The 15,655-nt window shown below is 40.4% G+C and overlaps 1 non-coding gene and 1 pseudogene across 2 annotated transcripts in view; one reads left to right on the forward strand and one right to left on the reverse strand.

Annotated features, from left to right (window-relative positions):
* The first annotated feature begins 995 nt into the window (after positions 1 to 995).
* The window catches only part of LOC145487085 (uncharacterized), a 179,651-nt pseudogene continuing 164,991 nt past the window's right edge, over positions 996 to 15,655 (forward strand). Inside the window, exons 1-3 of the transcript XR_014049351.1 lie at positions 996 to 1,485; positions 10,071 to 10,391; positions 11,766 to 11,846. The product of XR_014049351.1 is annotated as an uncharacterized LOC145487085 (transcript). The remainder of the gene's footprint in view (positions 1,486 to 10,070; positions 10,392 to 11,765; positions 11,847 to 15,655) is intronic.
* Trnat-ggu (transfer RNA threonine (anticodon GGU)) lies at positions 13,230 to 13,302 on the reverse strand. The gene has a single exon. It is a non-coding gene; the product is annotated as a tRNA-Thr (tRNA).

Raw genomic sequence — 15,655 nt, forward strand, 5'->3', positions numbered from 1 at the left:
GCATTGCTTTGAGAAGACTGGTGAGCAGCACCATAGCAAAAAGCCTGTTCTTACAGCATTGACATCACAGCAACGTTTGCTAGCAATGAGTTTCTGGCAATCGTTAAGCATCGTTTAAAAACATGTGGTTCGATCCGTTCTCAAATGAGGAGAGGACAGAAGTAAGTGCGCAACCGTTTCTAGAAAATATTTGAAAACGATGGCGGATAAGAATATCTGGTGGTGATTTGTGACAGTAAAAGGTAAGGTAAAGTCTATACGCGAGCCAGGCCGGAGCTTATCCCGGTTTCTGTAATGTGAAGCGACTAGGAGTACATATACTTCTACTCCTCCCCAGATGGGCATATTGCGGACCTTTCCTTTTTATTAAAACAAAAACTCAGCCGTACCGCTCGATTTATCTCGCCGAATTTATTTAAATATGCGAATCATGTAAATATGGGACCCGAAATGTTACTGATATCACCTGGCATGGCTAACATTAGCAAGTTTAGTGTCCCATATTTTCATATATTTGAAACAAATTCTTGTAAAACATCGCATATTTACCAATAGTTCGGAATGATAAAGTGACCATTGGAGGTGGCTTTTGTCATATGAAGAACGCGAACAACTGTTGATGTTGAAATGGCCCTTGCCATTCTCGTCCCCAGAGCTACTCGTCTTAAAATGTCTTTGCATTTCGCCGACAACGTGACCAAAAGAAACGGGGGCTCTGGGTACGAGAATGGGCCCTTGGTTGCTACGCTGGTTTGTGCGCATACGTTCCACACATCACGCTGGGCATTGATTACATGTCACTCGCTAGGGTTGGAAACGATGAAATCGACAATCGACAATCGACAAGTAGGCAAAATGTTCCCACTGTGATCAAATCAAGCTAACTGAACCTGTAATAAAACCAGGAGCATATTGCCAACCATTAACTGCTAACAGCTACAGCTAAGATACTAACTGCTATTTGAAAAAAATTGTATTGAAATGTAACGGCAAATCCGGTTGTACCTGCGAATGGCATAGTGCGCGGGAAATATTTGACTCTTTTACAAATCAAAGAAAACCCGGAAGAGAAACGATGTTTCGTTCATTACGCCAGTTGCGTGATCATGGTGTGACAACAAGATCGTTTACCACAACAACAGGCCAAAGTCCTTAGGCAAAATAGTATCGCATTGTTTTCTTCAGTGACACTTCAGATGATGCTTGCATAGATATTGTATTTCGTCAGTATATAGTCTAACTTCCTTGTCGCGGGATGATGAAAATGTTCTTCCAGCTAAACGGAGCTGGCAAATAACCAGGTTTACCACCTTTCCCTTCATTCCTTAATCCTAAGAGAAAGGACATCTTCTTGGCGCAAACTCGGCACTTGTAACTGCTAAACTGTGATTTTCAGTGGTGAGATAATTTGGCTGACAGAGTGAATCTGTGCTCTTCTCGGCCTCTGGGACAGCCTGACGGTTGCTGCGGTGAATATTTTCAAAGGTTAGTGCATTTTTTCACATCTAATGCTTGTTCTACGGATTGACGTCACTGACTTAGCCACGGCACGTCTTTGTCTCGGTTGTGAACAGTGTTTGTCTAGTAATTCCATCGTTTAGCGAGCAAATGCGCAGCCACAGTGCGGGCAGACATCTGATAGTTTACTCATTTGTGTTATATGTGTTAAAAAATGTCAATTTATCCGTTGAAAACGACAGAACACCACATGTTAAAGGTCCTAATTGAGAAGGGTTTTCATGATCACATTCTATGTTGTGGTTAAAACACAAATGAGTGCTGGATAAGATTTTTCCCTAGCTGTAAAAATCAACAGACGGTGAATAATTCTGAACTGAATCACATTTTACGCCATCTAAGCGTGACTGACGCCTTGAAATTAATATTGCGTGTCCGACTCTTAGCAAAAGGATGCCCTCGAACAAGCGAATGCTGTAGAGAAACATGGGAAATCGAAGAATTTTGAGACTGATTTGTTGATGCATAAGTCAGAAGTTACAGAAAGGCCTGTTTAACTGTTTTACTGGAGTCCATTAATCTGACCTTTCAGCTGTTGGTTGCATTTAAAAAGCATTGGCGGTCACGATTAAACGGATATTTGATGTTCTGATGTAGCGTTTCGACGAAAAATAAAACCATGACATGCAATTCTATGTCTTTACCAGAAGCTGGAATATCGTTTCGGTAAATCGTATCAAGTTAATCCGAGATTGTTTATAAATCTAAAAATCTGTTCCATATGAGCCCGGTCAACCGGGCTTGCTCGGTTTCCGAGATCTCGCCTCGCCATTCTTTCCTTCGTAAAAATTTCGATGTGTTCATATGAGAAGCCGGACTGGCCTGATTACCGAGATCTCGGTTTTTGCGACCGAGATCTGGGTAACCGGGATGAAATTTTCCCATATGAACACTCCAGCCCGGGTAACCGGGACGAAACTTTTTAGACAAAATAGCTTCGCTTTCGCAACATAGCTGCCAAAATGGCATAATTTTTGTCTTGTATGTATTTACACTTTAGGAGTATGAGAATTAGCTTTATTAGTAAAGTTACAAGAGTCCACAAAGCTACGACAGCCGCGAACGATACAAGTTTATGTTCCACCATTTTGGTTGTGTTTCTTGGATTTCATCCCGGTAGGCCGGGCTGAGATTTCTCATATGAACAGACAACAACATTCATCCCGGTAACCGAGCCAGCCCGGTTACCGGGCTCATATAAAGAGGTCCGGAGAGGAAGTCACAAACGTCTTATTTTTTAGGGGCTCCGGTTACCGAGATCTCGGTCGCAAAAACCGAGATCTCGGTTACAGGGCCAGCCCAGCTTCTCATATGAACACATCGAAATTTTTACAAAGGAAAGTGTGGCGAGGCGAGATCTCGGAAACCGAGCCAGCCCGGTTGACCGGGCTGATATGAAGAGGCCCTTTTAGCTGGTTTTCATGCGTTTCGTCTACCCGGGTCGATTTGGAATTTGCAAATGCTGGTTCTTGGGGAGGAAGAAAAGCCGGAGAACTTGAAGAAAAACCTTTGGAGATTACAATAATATTATCGACAAAATTCTAATTTAATCCGTCGACTGGCTAAGTCACTGGAACTGGCCAACCTGTCATTTAAAGGAGAAGGTCACTCCAAAAACCGTGTGTTTTTTTTCTATCACCAATAAAATGTTCACATTGAGTTGAGTTACTCACCGTTGTTTTAGATTCTGAAGTGGATGCGATCCCAATGAAAAAGAAGTGAAAAGTTCGACACCGTGAGCCGCCATTTTGAAAGGATCTTGCAGGCCAGGCCGCATATCCGTAGCGTCATTCCGTCCGAATTGGCGCGAAGCTCAAAGGCTGTAGCTGTTCCTTTCTGTTCCAAATTCGTTTATTCAGCTGTGAGCTAAAATGTTCGTTCCCGCGCTGTAAAACCAGAACCGAAAAGGATAGGGAAAGAGGAGCGACTTTCCTTAATTTGCCTGCAAAGAACAAAAAATTGCCAAAGAAGTGGTTCAAACAACTACGTCGGGATCGGATGAGAGATTCATGCAAAAAAACTCGAAAATGTGTATGTGTCCAACGAGCATTTCACAGACGACTGTTTCAAAACTGAATACCGATTTGAGCTTGTGGGTGGAAACACAAGAAAGAGGTCATTGAAGGAAAATGCTTTCCGACAATTTTTCAACGGAAGACCCTTGTAAAGGCACGCATTACAAGCGAACGGCACATCGCAAGGAATGAAAAGAGGTAGCTATCAGTTATACTTTTCATTTTTAAAATATTTTTGCCCGGCAGAACTGTCGTTGATTTGATTTGGTAAATATTATTTCTGCGCAAGAAATTGAAGCTCTTCGCTGGACTGCAGGGTTCGAATTTCAAGAAAAAACCTTGGGTTCAGCTGGCCCCTAAGTTTTCAAGTTTGGTCGCCAGCACAAGCATTTTAGTCGCCAAAAATTTTTGACCCTTCAGGCTTAATATATTTAACGAAAAAGACGCTAGAACGGCGTGAATCACGGGTTTTTTCATGTATAATCAGTTTGCCGCTTTTTTTCTATAACAACAGGGAAAATGGCCAAATGAAATTCTTTTTTTTTCATTTACCAGTCTTACCAATATTTATAAAAAAGCTTCCATGTTGCAAGCATTAATTCATTATTTTTCGTAGCCTGGCTCTAGGTTTTTCGTGTTTTCGTGTTCATTGATGCATAGCGACTGCACGCGCTTTTTGGAAGTGATTTATTAAATTTCTCAGGGTACCGTGGAAACTTCAAATGCCCTGCAGATTTCTTTAAAATTACAAGTCAGACTAACCCGCTACGGTTTTCTTTTATCGAAAAAGTAGTTTTTTCGATTTATAAATCTCTTGCGTGGGCCAAAACCAGAGCGTGTTTAATAATCGGCCTTGACAGCCAGGGATGAGTTAAAATACTTGCAAATTTTTAAATGCTGTCTAATTTGATTTGAAATACATCGGAAGAAGTAGTTAATTGTACATCAGTCCTATCTATATATTGACAACTACCGATAACAAGTCCTGCTGCAGCTAAATCCGACATCCGCGTGTAACTAATATTTTGTCTTAACTGTGTTACAATTTGTTTTCAATTTTATCACCACGATTCATCGTTAAATTAAGGCAGTATTTTTTATTCACATTATTTTTGGGAATTACAGTTGCTAATGAAAGCAAATCTACGGTAAAAAATGAAGCTGTAATTTTACTGCATGCTTTGTCAAGTAACGAGGCGAGTAAACACGACACATGCGATACGGATAAACACACCAACATAGTCAATTTTCCTTCAGCTTGTTTACGCATGTAAAAGTTGTGTATACTTTTTTCTTCTATCCAAAATCTATCACATATGCTTAGCTTTCCAACAATACAAATTACAATTCGCACAAAAAATCTTAAGTAATGTTAAGGAACGTCGTCAATTTGACATTTCACGTTAAAGACGTCGATTTCACTTCGCATCTTACATGTAAAGTCACTGCGTATTTCACAAGAGTCCACGTAGTACATACGTGTAAAGAAACCTAGGCAAACACGTACGAGCACGAGCAAAACATGATGTATCCAAATTTTATAAGTAAAAACACAGACTTGTGAGGTTGAAAGCATTCGCCCGATTTAAACACACCTTTGAAAACGTGTCAGTTCCTGTGATGCCAGCTAGAACTCCCTCCACATCGAACCACCAGTGAAATAAAAATGGAGACAAATCAGATCAAAAGCACTAAACTGGGGATTTATTCAAGCCACCAGTTCAATTCTGAGAGCAATTTACAATTAAAAATAAACTTCCTCTTCCGCTAACTGCGTTCATTGCAATTGTACTGCAAAATGTACCTTCCATCTAGGTGAGCTACTCGGCAACAAACACATTCTCTTTGCATCGGCATGGTTGCACATCTCTCACAAGTACACCACAGAACATTTTCCAACCGATCGTTCCATTTACTTTGATTATTACCATCCCCCGAATCACTAGCATGTTCTGGCTTCAAGGGCAGCCATACTAAAGCTCTAAAGAACAAACACATTCTCGGACGGAATGACGTCACAGATATGCGGCCTGGCCTGCAAGATCCTTTCAAAATGGCGGCTCCCGGTGTCGAACTTTTCACTTCTTTTTCATTGGGATCGCATCCATTTCAGAAGCTAAAACAACGGTGAGTTACTCAACTCAAAGTGAACTTTTTGTTGGTGATGGAAAAAAATACACGGTTTTTGGAGTGACCTTCTCCTTTAAGACAAAGTTTTTGTTAATCAAATATGCATTTTACTGTTTCATAATTATAAACCGCAAATACGTCTGACTTCCTTTCCGCGAAAATGAGTATCAATATTGTAAGCATTGATTATTGAACGTAGATTAAAAACCTTTTCTCGCGAGGAAAAGGGTGCGCGAAATAAGATTTGAGCAAGATCAGGTGCAAGAAGAATCTGATCGAAGCATGGGAACCAGGCAATGTGCGCGCAACTCTGAGTTTCAGTTGTCCACAATCTGAGCGGTAATTCTTTGGCAACTTTTTATATTTCGAGTAATTTTCTGCGAGAAATTTTTTTTCTCGCGTGGGTTATCGATTCATAGTTGTGTAACGCCATTGTATGTAGCCTGCCAGTAAGCTTTCTTGGTTCTCTTCCTGTAAAAAGACTTGCTCGCAAGCTATGGTGCTAGTTATGTTGCCAAGGTAAAGGTGCTGCAGGTCGCAAATAGACCTATTGAGCGCATAAACGAAAATAACCTGAGTGTCGCGTTCGACACTCGATAGTAGGGAGTTTAAGAAAACCACAAAGCGCTACGGCAACGGGAACGCAACCCTCCAAGTTAACTTTTTTCCTTAGTGGCCATTTGGCCACTGACTGTTCAGGTTTGGTCGCCAGTGAAAAATTTTAGTCGCCAAAATATATGTATAAATTAATAATTAATTAATAATAAATAATAATCTTATTATTATCTAACTGTATTATTAATAACATTTTCCTTGAGCCACCAGGTAAATTGTAGTCCTGTTCCTGTGAAAGAACTACCTAATGTTGATTCAAATATGCTTTTATTGGAATGATTGATGATCAAATGAAATAGTTTCTGATCACCACAGAACACTTCTGAATGAAAAGTCGCTTCACAAAACACAGAAATATTTGTGTATATCATTTATAATTCACACAACAGGAGCAGTGCAAACGACACAGATTATACCAAGTTAACATAAGATAGCCTCATTCGCAGCTGAATGGCGGAAAGTTTTCCAATGTTTATCAAGGCGGCATCAAATTCTTGCTGAGACCATAAAGTGAACACTATTTTTACCTTATCGCTTCTGATCTTTTTTAAATGTTCAACCTCGTTTTCTGCTTGGACAAGGAAACGATATAAAACGTCATCTGAAAATTAAAGACTGTATTGAAATGGACAGAAAAGTTCACGCTCAAATTGTTTGTCGTTTTGAATTTAATATGCGAACCGCGGAACGCGAATACTCAACGCGAAAATACTTTCACTAGTTTTGGGGCAATCACTAAGACGGATATTTTTTATTGATGAAATCTTTGACAATTTAAAAATAAACCCAGGTTCGTTCACACAAGTGAAATTTATTTACGACTGCGAGCCGCTTTTCAGCACAGTTTTTTTTATTTATAGAATCCCCCGTGCCTGTGTTATCAAGTTTGCTGTAAAGTCAAGAATTTTCGTGTCCACTGAAACAAAATACGTTTCTCAAATACATCTGGATGTTTCTCAAATATATTGTGGATCCTGTCACCGTCGAGCTTTCCAAGCTTTTGCAATTCCTCTTCTTTTCGATGGCAAATGACCGGATTGCGTGCGTTGTCTCACGCTTCCAGGTAAAATTGTCACGTGCCAAAGTTCAGTCGAGTGGAACGAATTTCGTCGCGTCCCAAGCTCAACTGAATGCAATTCCTTGATCTTTGTTTACCGTGTAACATTTCATTTTATTCAGTCTCCATTTCTGTTGGTTAAAATCCCACAACAACTAACTTTGCAAAGTGAATTCTTAATGCTCAGAACGTTTTTCTTTTCACTCGGATGATAGTCCGCTCAAGCTCCTGACGCATAGGTCACGTTAATTTTAGTCGCCGAGCTGGCGAGTTGCGGTCTAATTTAGTCGCCAGCTCCAAAATTCTAGTCGCCATGGCGACTAAAATGGTCGCAACTTGGAGTGTTGGAACGTCGCTAAACAAAAGATTTAAGCCCCGTCCACATTACGTGGGAGGAATTAAAAAACGGAGCTTCATTTCTCCGTTAAGGTCTACCGTCCTCACTAATCCTTCACGAAAACGGAGCTTTTGGAAAACGCTCTTCAAACCGGAGGAATTTGAAAACGCCGGCTTTGCGTTTTAGTGTGGACAGAAAACATTTTGAAAACAACGCTTCTCTAGAATTATACACCGAATGCAAATATGGCGGACCACTCGTTCGGTGCCCGGGACGAGTGCATAAAAGCGAGGCTAGTAGGGCCTTGTGTTTTGTTTTGACAATGCTTCTCCAGCTAGAAAAGTCTTGTTTCGTCGACGATCTAGTCTGTTTTATTTCGCTAGGTTCCCTGCCCGAGTTTTACTCAAACACAAATCAAAAATTACCGGTGATTGTTGCGTTTTCAAATTTCTTCGGTTTTGTGTGGACGGAAAACATTTGATGCGTTTTCAGAGTGAAACTTGCGTTTTCAGAACGATGGCTGAGCACGTGCGTTATAATTCTTAATACATTTCTTTGCCGTCCTCTGCAAGAAAACAACGTGAAATGACCAAACTCTGCGTTTTCTGGAGAACGAGAACTGACCACGACGGATAATTTTTAAAATTTGTATATTGACAAAAGATAAACAAACTAATTGATTTTGGAGTATCGCGAGATTCGTAGGTAGTCATTAATTAATCGACGTTGTCCGCGGTGTTGCCGTCGGCGCCGAGGAAAACACCTAGTAAAAATGAATTTATATTTTACCAGCGAAATTCGGAACTGTCTAGATCTGTTCAGTACGCCAGTATGTCTAAACACTTGCTCAGGTTAAATGTTCAATGATAGCGTTTAATTTTGATTAACAACAAAATTAGCCGTCGTCGTTCGCGTTCTTCAGAAAACGCAAAACTTAGTCATTTCACGTTTCTGTTTTGCAGAGAACGACAAAGAATTGTACATAGATTTGTAACGCACGTGCACAGCCATTGTTTGACTCATTATAAGCACTAAATAAACCGAATGCAAATATGGCGGACCACTCGATTGCCGCCCGGGACGAGCTGCATGAAAGCGAGGCTAGTCAGGCTTTGATGTTTTGTTTTGACTATGCTTCCACAGAAAAGTCTTGCTTCGTCGTCGATCTGATCTGTTTTATTTCGCTGTGCCTACGAGTTGCTGTGTTTTTGAACGCCACGAGAAGGGATAGAAATCTTCCACCGTTCACCTCTAAGGGAAAATGGTCGATCAATGCAATTCGTTGAGACGAAGGAAAGGAGTTCACGATCGCCGCGGGAACTATAAACTTTGTTTGCTACAGTTCAGGTTAGATGATCTCAAAAAAACTCTCTAAATGACGAGCTTGTGTGGTGTCTGGTGGTGTTCCAACACGATTCGCATGGCCAGTACCTTCCCTAAGGTAAAGAAAAGCTCCTCTTGAAAGACATCCTCTGTCTCAAAAGAAGAAGTTGTTTACGTCTGCGTCCACTCGCACGGAATCGCACGAAACAAATACTACAGTCTAATAACCAAGCGAATGAACTTCAACTGCCTCGTCGTTGAAACCAGTGAAAGCATTGAGCCAAATAATAACGACTCGGAGCTAAATTGAGATCGCTTACCCATTTTCTAAGATCTTCCAGCCTGAAATGTAACGAACAAACTTAAACAGTTCCTTCGGCGATCGTGAACTTCTTTCCTTCGTCTGTTTTCCCCTCAGAGGCGAACAGGGAAAGTGAAAAAAAAAAAAAAAACTTTATCTGCTGTGGAAGATTTCACTCCCTCCTGCTGGCATTCAGGAACACAAAAACGCGTACGGAACTCAAAACGGACCGAATCGACGAGGAAGCAAGACTTTTCTGGGAAAGCATCGTCAAAACAAAACATCAAAGCCTGACTGACCTCGCTTTCATGCGACTCGTCCCGGGCGCCGACCGAGTGGTCCGCCATATTTGCATTCGGTGTATGACTGGCCCCAGGGGAAACAGTGAGTTTTGCTTCCCCAAGACTCTCAGTGTTGAACTTTGTGGTCGAACTCACTGTTTCCCGCGGAGCCAGTCATTAAAATAAATAATTAAATTCATTTAGGATGCATAGACCCGCTGCTACACCAGGTAAGTTTCTGTGCAGTGAAAGGCCAGGTCTGTTGATTCTGGTGCCACCAACTTGCAAATGGTTACTGTAAATCGTCTTGAAATGATGAGTTCTTGCCTTACCAACGATTGTAGCAGCATTGCAGGATTTTTTTTACTGAAGAAATTCTCTTGCAACGCTTCTTGGACGATGGGCCAATATTGCCACAGACCTTAGCTAGTATAAGAGGGCCTTGACAAATCTTCCAAGTTTAATTTTGATAATGCATTTCTTCTTAAAACAGGCTCATTAAAACCGGTAGACAAAATGGCAACTAAAGCAGATGTCGAACCGATGGACGACGACTATAGAAAAATCTTGAGGAGGTGCAGAGAAATGCTCGTGAAAGACATGGAACCGGAAGAAGTTTTACTGAAGATGGTAGATCCATTCCTATTCACTACAGAAGACGAAAAAAGAATAAAGTCGAGGGAACTGACTCGACAACAGCAATGTGAAATATTGTTAGATATGCTACCAAGAAAAGGTGCAAGAGCTTATGAAAATTTTAAAAAAACAATTGAGAAAGTTCATCCACATCTTACAGGAACAATCCTAGAAGCCGGTAAGTGACCTTCAGCGACGGAAATTCTCCTAAGTATGGGTGAATGGCAGTGGACGGATATTCATCAAAGCAAACACGTGCGTTGTATCAGTCTTTGATCAGTACCTTAAGGGCAAAAACCTTAATAATTCTTTATATTCGAGTCACAAATGTTTAGTGATCTTTCATAAATGACAATATTTAGAGAGGAAGCCACATCGGCCCTAGCAGGTTTTCATGCAGGTCCTCTATTCTGGTCAAATTGGGAGTTTGAAGGTGCTGGTTTTTGCGGAGGGAGGAAAACCGGAGAGCCCGGCGAAAAACAACAAAGAGAACCAACAACAAACTCAACCCACATACAGCACCGGGTCGGCACCGGGTCGGGCGCCATCCCGGCTCCCCTGTCTTTCTGACATTTTATATTCCTCGATTGAGGATCTTAACCAAAATGTTCTTACAGACGCCAGTTAGGACCTCTTGTTATGACGGCCTATTTGTGATGTTAGGACTCCTGTGCCCTATTTTCTTCGGTATACAGTCGATATTTCTTCCTATTTATTCAAACCCAGCCTAGCAAATCTCTAGTACCTTCATTTCGCAGAGGAGCATAGAAAGTCCACCTAAATTCCTTAAATTTCGGCTTTAATGGATCTCTTTTATTTGGCAAGTGGTCTACCCAATTCCCTTTCGCTCAATCTACAAGAGGTCCTTGCGGTTTGTCAATTTTTTTTTTTTGCTTCTACGTATCTTTAAATGTCTTAGAGCTCTGTAATTCCGAGGCCGATGATCCCTCCCCGGGAACTTGTCGGGATTAATTTGACAACTTTTTCTGCCTATATAGGGCATTTGCATTACAGGTCAGCCTGTGGGTGGGGCATTGTCAAAAGTAACTCTACCTTCCAGTCTGTAAAATATGTACATCTTTCGTTTATTGGACAGCTTTGCCGGGCAAGACGTTCAAATCAAAAACGCTTGGCGTTTTTTATACTGCGAATGTACTTGTCTATTGCAAAGCTGCCTTACCACACGGGTAGTCAAATGTCGAAATATGAGCGTAAAGTCCCTTACAATATGAAATGCTAGTTGCTGCATTTTTGTTTAGTTTGTTACTTTTTGAAGGTGCATTGCTTCCTAAAACCATATACAACAATATTTAGAGATATTAATTAGGATCGTTTTCGTTGTGAACAATTATTGTTTTCATTATCAGTTTTGACCAATTAGCTTGGAACTTGCTTACGAATTTCTAAGGGGTCTGATTAAATGTGTTCATGTGACTTCTTGTCTTGCAGCCTACTCACTCGTTGGCATTGTTTCTGAATCAATGTTTTCAGTTAATAGTTTATTATATACGTTAGAACGTTAATGGATTTTACTGTTCTTCTTTCATTACAGAAAACAAAGAATTGAGATCTGAACTCAGAAATGAACGAAGAACCAGCGCAAACCTTCAAAGAAGACTTACACGTAGCACAGGTACATTTAATAAGAAGTATATTTTATAACATAGTAGCGAAATTTCATACATGGATGCTATAGGTTTTCCTACATAACTACATCTTAAAAAGCGAAATACTTGTCCAAAACTTATGATGTGCGTTTTATGTTCTTTGGTTCCGGCGTCGACAAAACCAGGATCGGACCGGACCGGACCGGATCACGGATCGGATCACGGACCGGATCACGGACCGGATCACGGATCGGATCACGGATCGGATCACGGATCGGATCACGGACCGGATCACGGACCGGATCACGGATCGGATCACGGACCGGATCACGGACCGGATCACGGACCGGATCACGGACCGGATCACGGACCGGATCACAGATCGGATCACAGAAAAAAAAAAAAACAAACAAACAAAGTTTTAAAGAAAAAAAAATTCTTTAAAAAATCAAATCGTTTATAAGATAATAATAAATAAAGAATAAAAGTGGAAGACTGAAATATGTTAAATGAAAATAAGAATCCTGAATTTGATGCAATGACATGTTAATTACAGAGAATGACAAGAGGTCATTTAAAAAGCCACATAACCGCTTAATTTACGACGAAATTAAATTGTAATGAACAGGCAGATGTAGCTATATTTGAACGTTAGTTGGCTCGAAGCTTGCGTGAACCTCCCATTCTCGTTTTTAAAATTGTTGTTCGTATCAGTAGCTAATTCTCGGCTACATTTTCGTGTCAGATGTGAGCATTACAGTTGCAAAGGAGCTACGTCACGATTTGCGCGCCTTGAAAAAACTAGTCTAGTTTTTCAAGTTCGTCATTTGCAGTCCTCGTTAATCTTTGCCATCCTTAACGATCCTCTTTTCGTTTGGATTTGTTCTTGCCTCTTAAGTGTTTTTTATCCTAGAACAAGATCATTTTAAGGTTTTATTCTATTTAACGGCAACTCTTTACGACCCTAAAAATGACTCTAAAAATCGTGACATAACTCCTAAAATGTTGCTTATTCTCGGGTTGCGTTATCGTTCACACTATCGATGTTATTCCTATAAACAGTTATATTTCCTTGAAATACAAATGGTTTGTTTCGTTTTATTGCAGTGCGAAATATCGTATTCCAAACTCAGATCTTGTAAAAGTATAGACTTGTCTCAAAAACGGAAATAGTTTGAAATCATCAGGTGTTTAATTTTTTTTAGTGTTTTTAGTTTTTGTGTTTCGATTCATACGTTCCTCCTATTATCACCATGCTGACTCGTTTTATGACAGTTTACCATTGATGCAAGTGAATATACGAAATATCATTTATCTGAACTGCCGAGAAAGATATGAAGACATGATTGATCATCGCAATTATACACACAGTTTAAGCAGTCGTGAAATTAAAGCCTGAAAAAAAATTCAGGCCTGAACGGGACTCGAACCCATGACCTCTGCGATACCAGTGCAGTGCTCTACCAACTGAGCTATCAAGCCAACTGGGAGTTGGTCACATTGTGAGTTCGTAATATACCCGTACATGGTGAAGAGTGCAAGTGAATATACGAAATATCATATAGTTGAACTGCGGAGAAAGATATGAAGACATGATTGATCATGGCAATCAAAACCCAACAGCCTGAAAAAAATTCGTCTGTGACCAGCACCCAGTTGGCTTGATATTATAAAAGAATAAAGGAACATCACACCTGAATTAAATAAAACGTTCTGCTCACAGTAGTCACTCTGGTGTAATTTGCTCAACAAACTTTTGAATTTTGAATTTTTTTCCGTGATCCGATCCGTGATCCGATCCGTGATCCGGTCCGTGATCCGATCCGTGATCCGGTCCTTGATCCGATCCGTGATCCGGTCCGATCCAGGTTTAGCTCAGTAACCGACGGTAACCGAGGAAAAGCAGACGTTGTCGCGACATCTTAGTAGCAAGTGTTTTCGAGTTCAGCGCGTAAAGAAGACAAAAATAGACAAAGATTCCTCCTAATGTAAGTAGGTTTCAAGTCAACAGGCAAAAAAAGCTAAATAGACTCATGTTTAAGCAAAGAAATCCCGGACTGCCGTTTCCCGTTCATCGTCAAGTGCCGTAAATGTTTCCTTTCTGTTAGAAGCTCAATAGCTCTAATAGTAGACCATAGTAGCAGTGTACAGGCAGGCGCAACTAGAAGAAGACCTACCACAAATAAAATAGAGAGAAAAAAAATCGTAATTGAGGTCTATGGAGAAGAAAAAAGCAAATGTGAGAATTTTAAGCGGCCCCGAATAAGAAGAAGTACCGGTAAACATTTACGTAGCCTGGGCTCCGCGGCAGATGCCGCTTCAGTTTTTTTTGCGGGAATAGGCTCAGTGAAATATCAATTTTTTTTCCCACTATTCATCTACAAAGGTTTACATTTAACGAGAGCTTGGCTCGACATCACCGCAAGCAAATTGACAACGAGCTGCGTTCGGCATCGTAGTAAAGTCAGAAATTTTAAAATTTTCCAATATAGTTTCCGTGCAACATTGCAGCACTTGCTTTCCGAGAAAACCTCCAACCGTCCGTTGTATGCGGCCTACTTTAGTTAATTAGTTCCGTGTAAACAGCTTCTCTAACAACTGCGGTTTAGTTACGAAACTCGGTAAGCAGTAACCGTGGTAAACCTCTCTCGTGAAAACACGGCGTTAGTTGAATGTTTGAAAAATAACCATGATAAGATGCCAAAGTTATACGAACATTATAAGTGATATAGTTTGCAAAAAATAGACATAGAAGTTTAAGTTCATACAATAATGTTCAATTTTTTTCAATGAGTAGAAAGTCCTCTCCACAAAATCCACTATCACAACATTGATTACAATCACTATAGTAACCAATTCAAGAGACTGACTTTGTAAATTAAGGAGGTTTAGTCTCCGGTGACATTTTGCAAGCTATTCTCCATATTTTTAATTGTGATATTTAAAAATGCCTATGAATAGCTCTTTTTCAAATGAAACTTTTACTTTTGTGGGAAATTGTAATTGTTTTGATTAATTGGTAACAGGACATCGTGTCGTCCAATTCAGTCTGTAATCATGCTCGTGATTAACAAATCGGACTCCCGCTCCACGGTCGTCCGATTTTGTTAATCACGCGTATGATTACAATCCGAATTGGACTCCACTCAGTCCTATTACCATTATATATAAACACCAATGAAATACCAGGTGAGTTTTCGCGCGAAAGCAAGATTTCTTCACACGTGAAATTATATAAACAATAGCCTCCATTTGGCGCGAAAATATGCTCGGATATATGTCCGCGGACATTATCTGTTCCTCAAAGCTCACAGTTTTCCGAGAGCGTAGCTCGAGGAAAACTGTGTGTTTATCCTTCAAATATTTTTCGCAGCACGCGCAGTTTTGAAAATTGGGAATATTCACGGATATTATTCCCCAGTTTCAGCTGGGGAATATTCGGTCACGTGACGTGTTTAGCCCAATCGCGCGCGAGCGAAAATATTTGATGGATTATAAAACATGATATTTTCGCGCCAAATGGAGGCTATTGTTTATTTATCTTCACACGTTATCTTCACCGTTGCTATGGTCACATAAATTGCGCGCCTTCATCTTGACAAATTTTCATCCGAATGGCTGACGAACCTAACTGGAACCTAGATGTTCTCGATTTCGACGACAATTCTAAGTGTAAATTTATTAATGTGTCCAAAGATGATGTTGACATAAGCTTATTGCTCAAGAAGAGAACGAATATACGAAGGAAAAGACCATGTATGTCTTCAACATTGTTCTAAAATATCTTCGCAAGGTTCGCAAAGAGGACAGAGAATTAGAGAAAATCCCACCGGCG

The sequence above is a fragment of the Orbicella franksi genome, chromosome 5 (genome assembly GCF_964199315.1).
Source record: "Orbicella franksi chromosome 5, jaOrbFran1.1, whole genome shotgun sequence".
NCBI classification, from domain to species: Eukaryota; Metazoa; Cnidaria; class Anthozoa; order Scleractinia; family Merulinidae; genus Orbicella; species Orbicella franksi.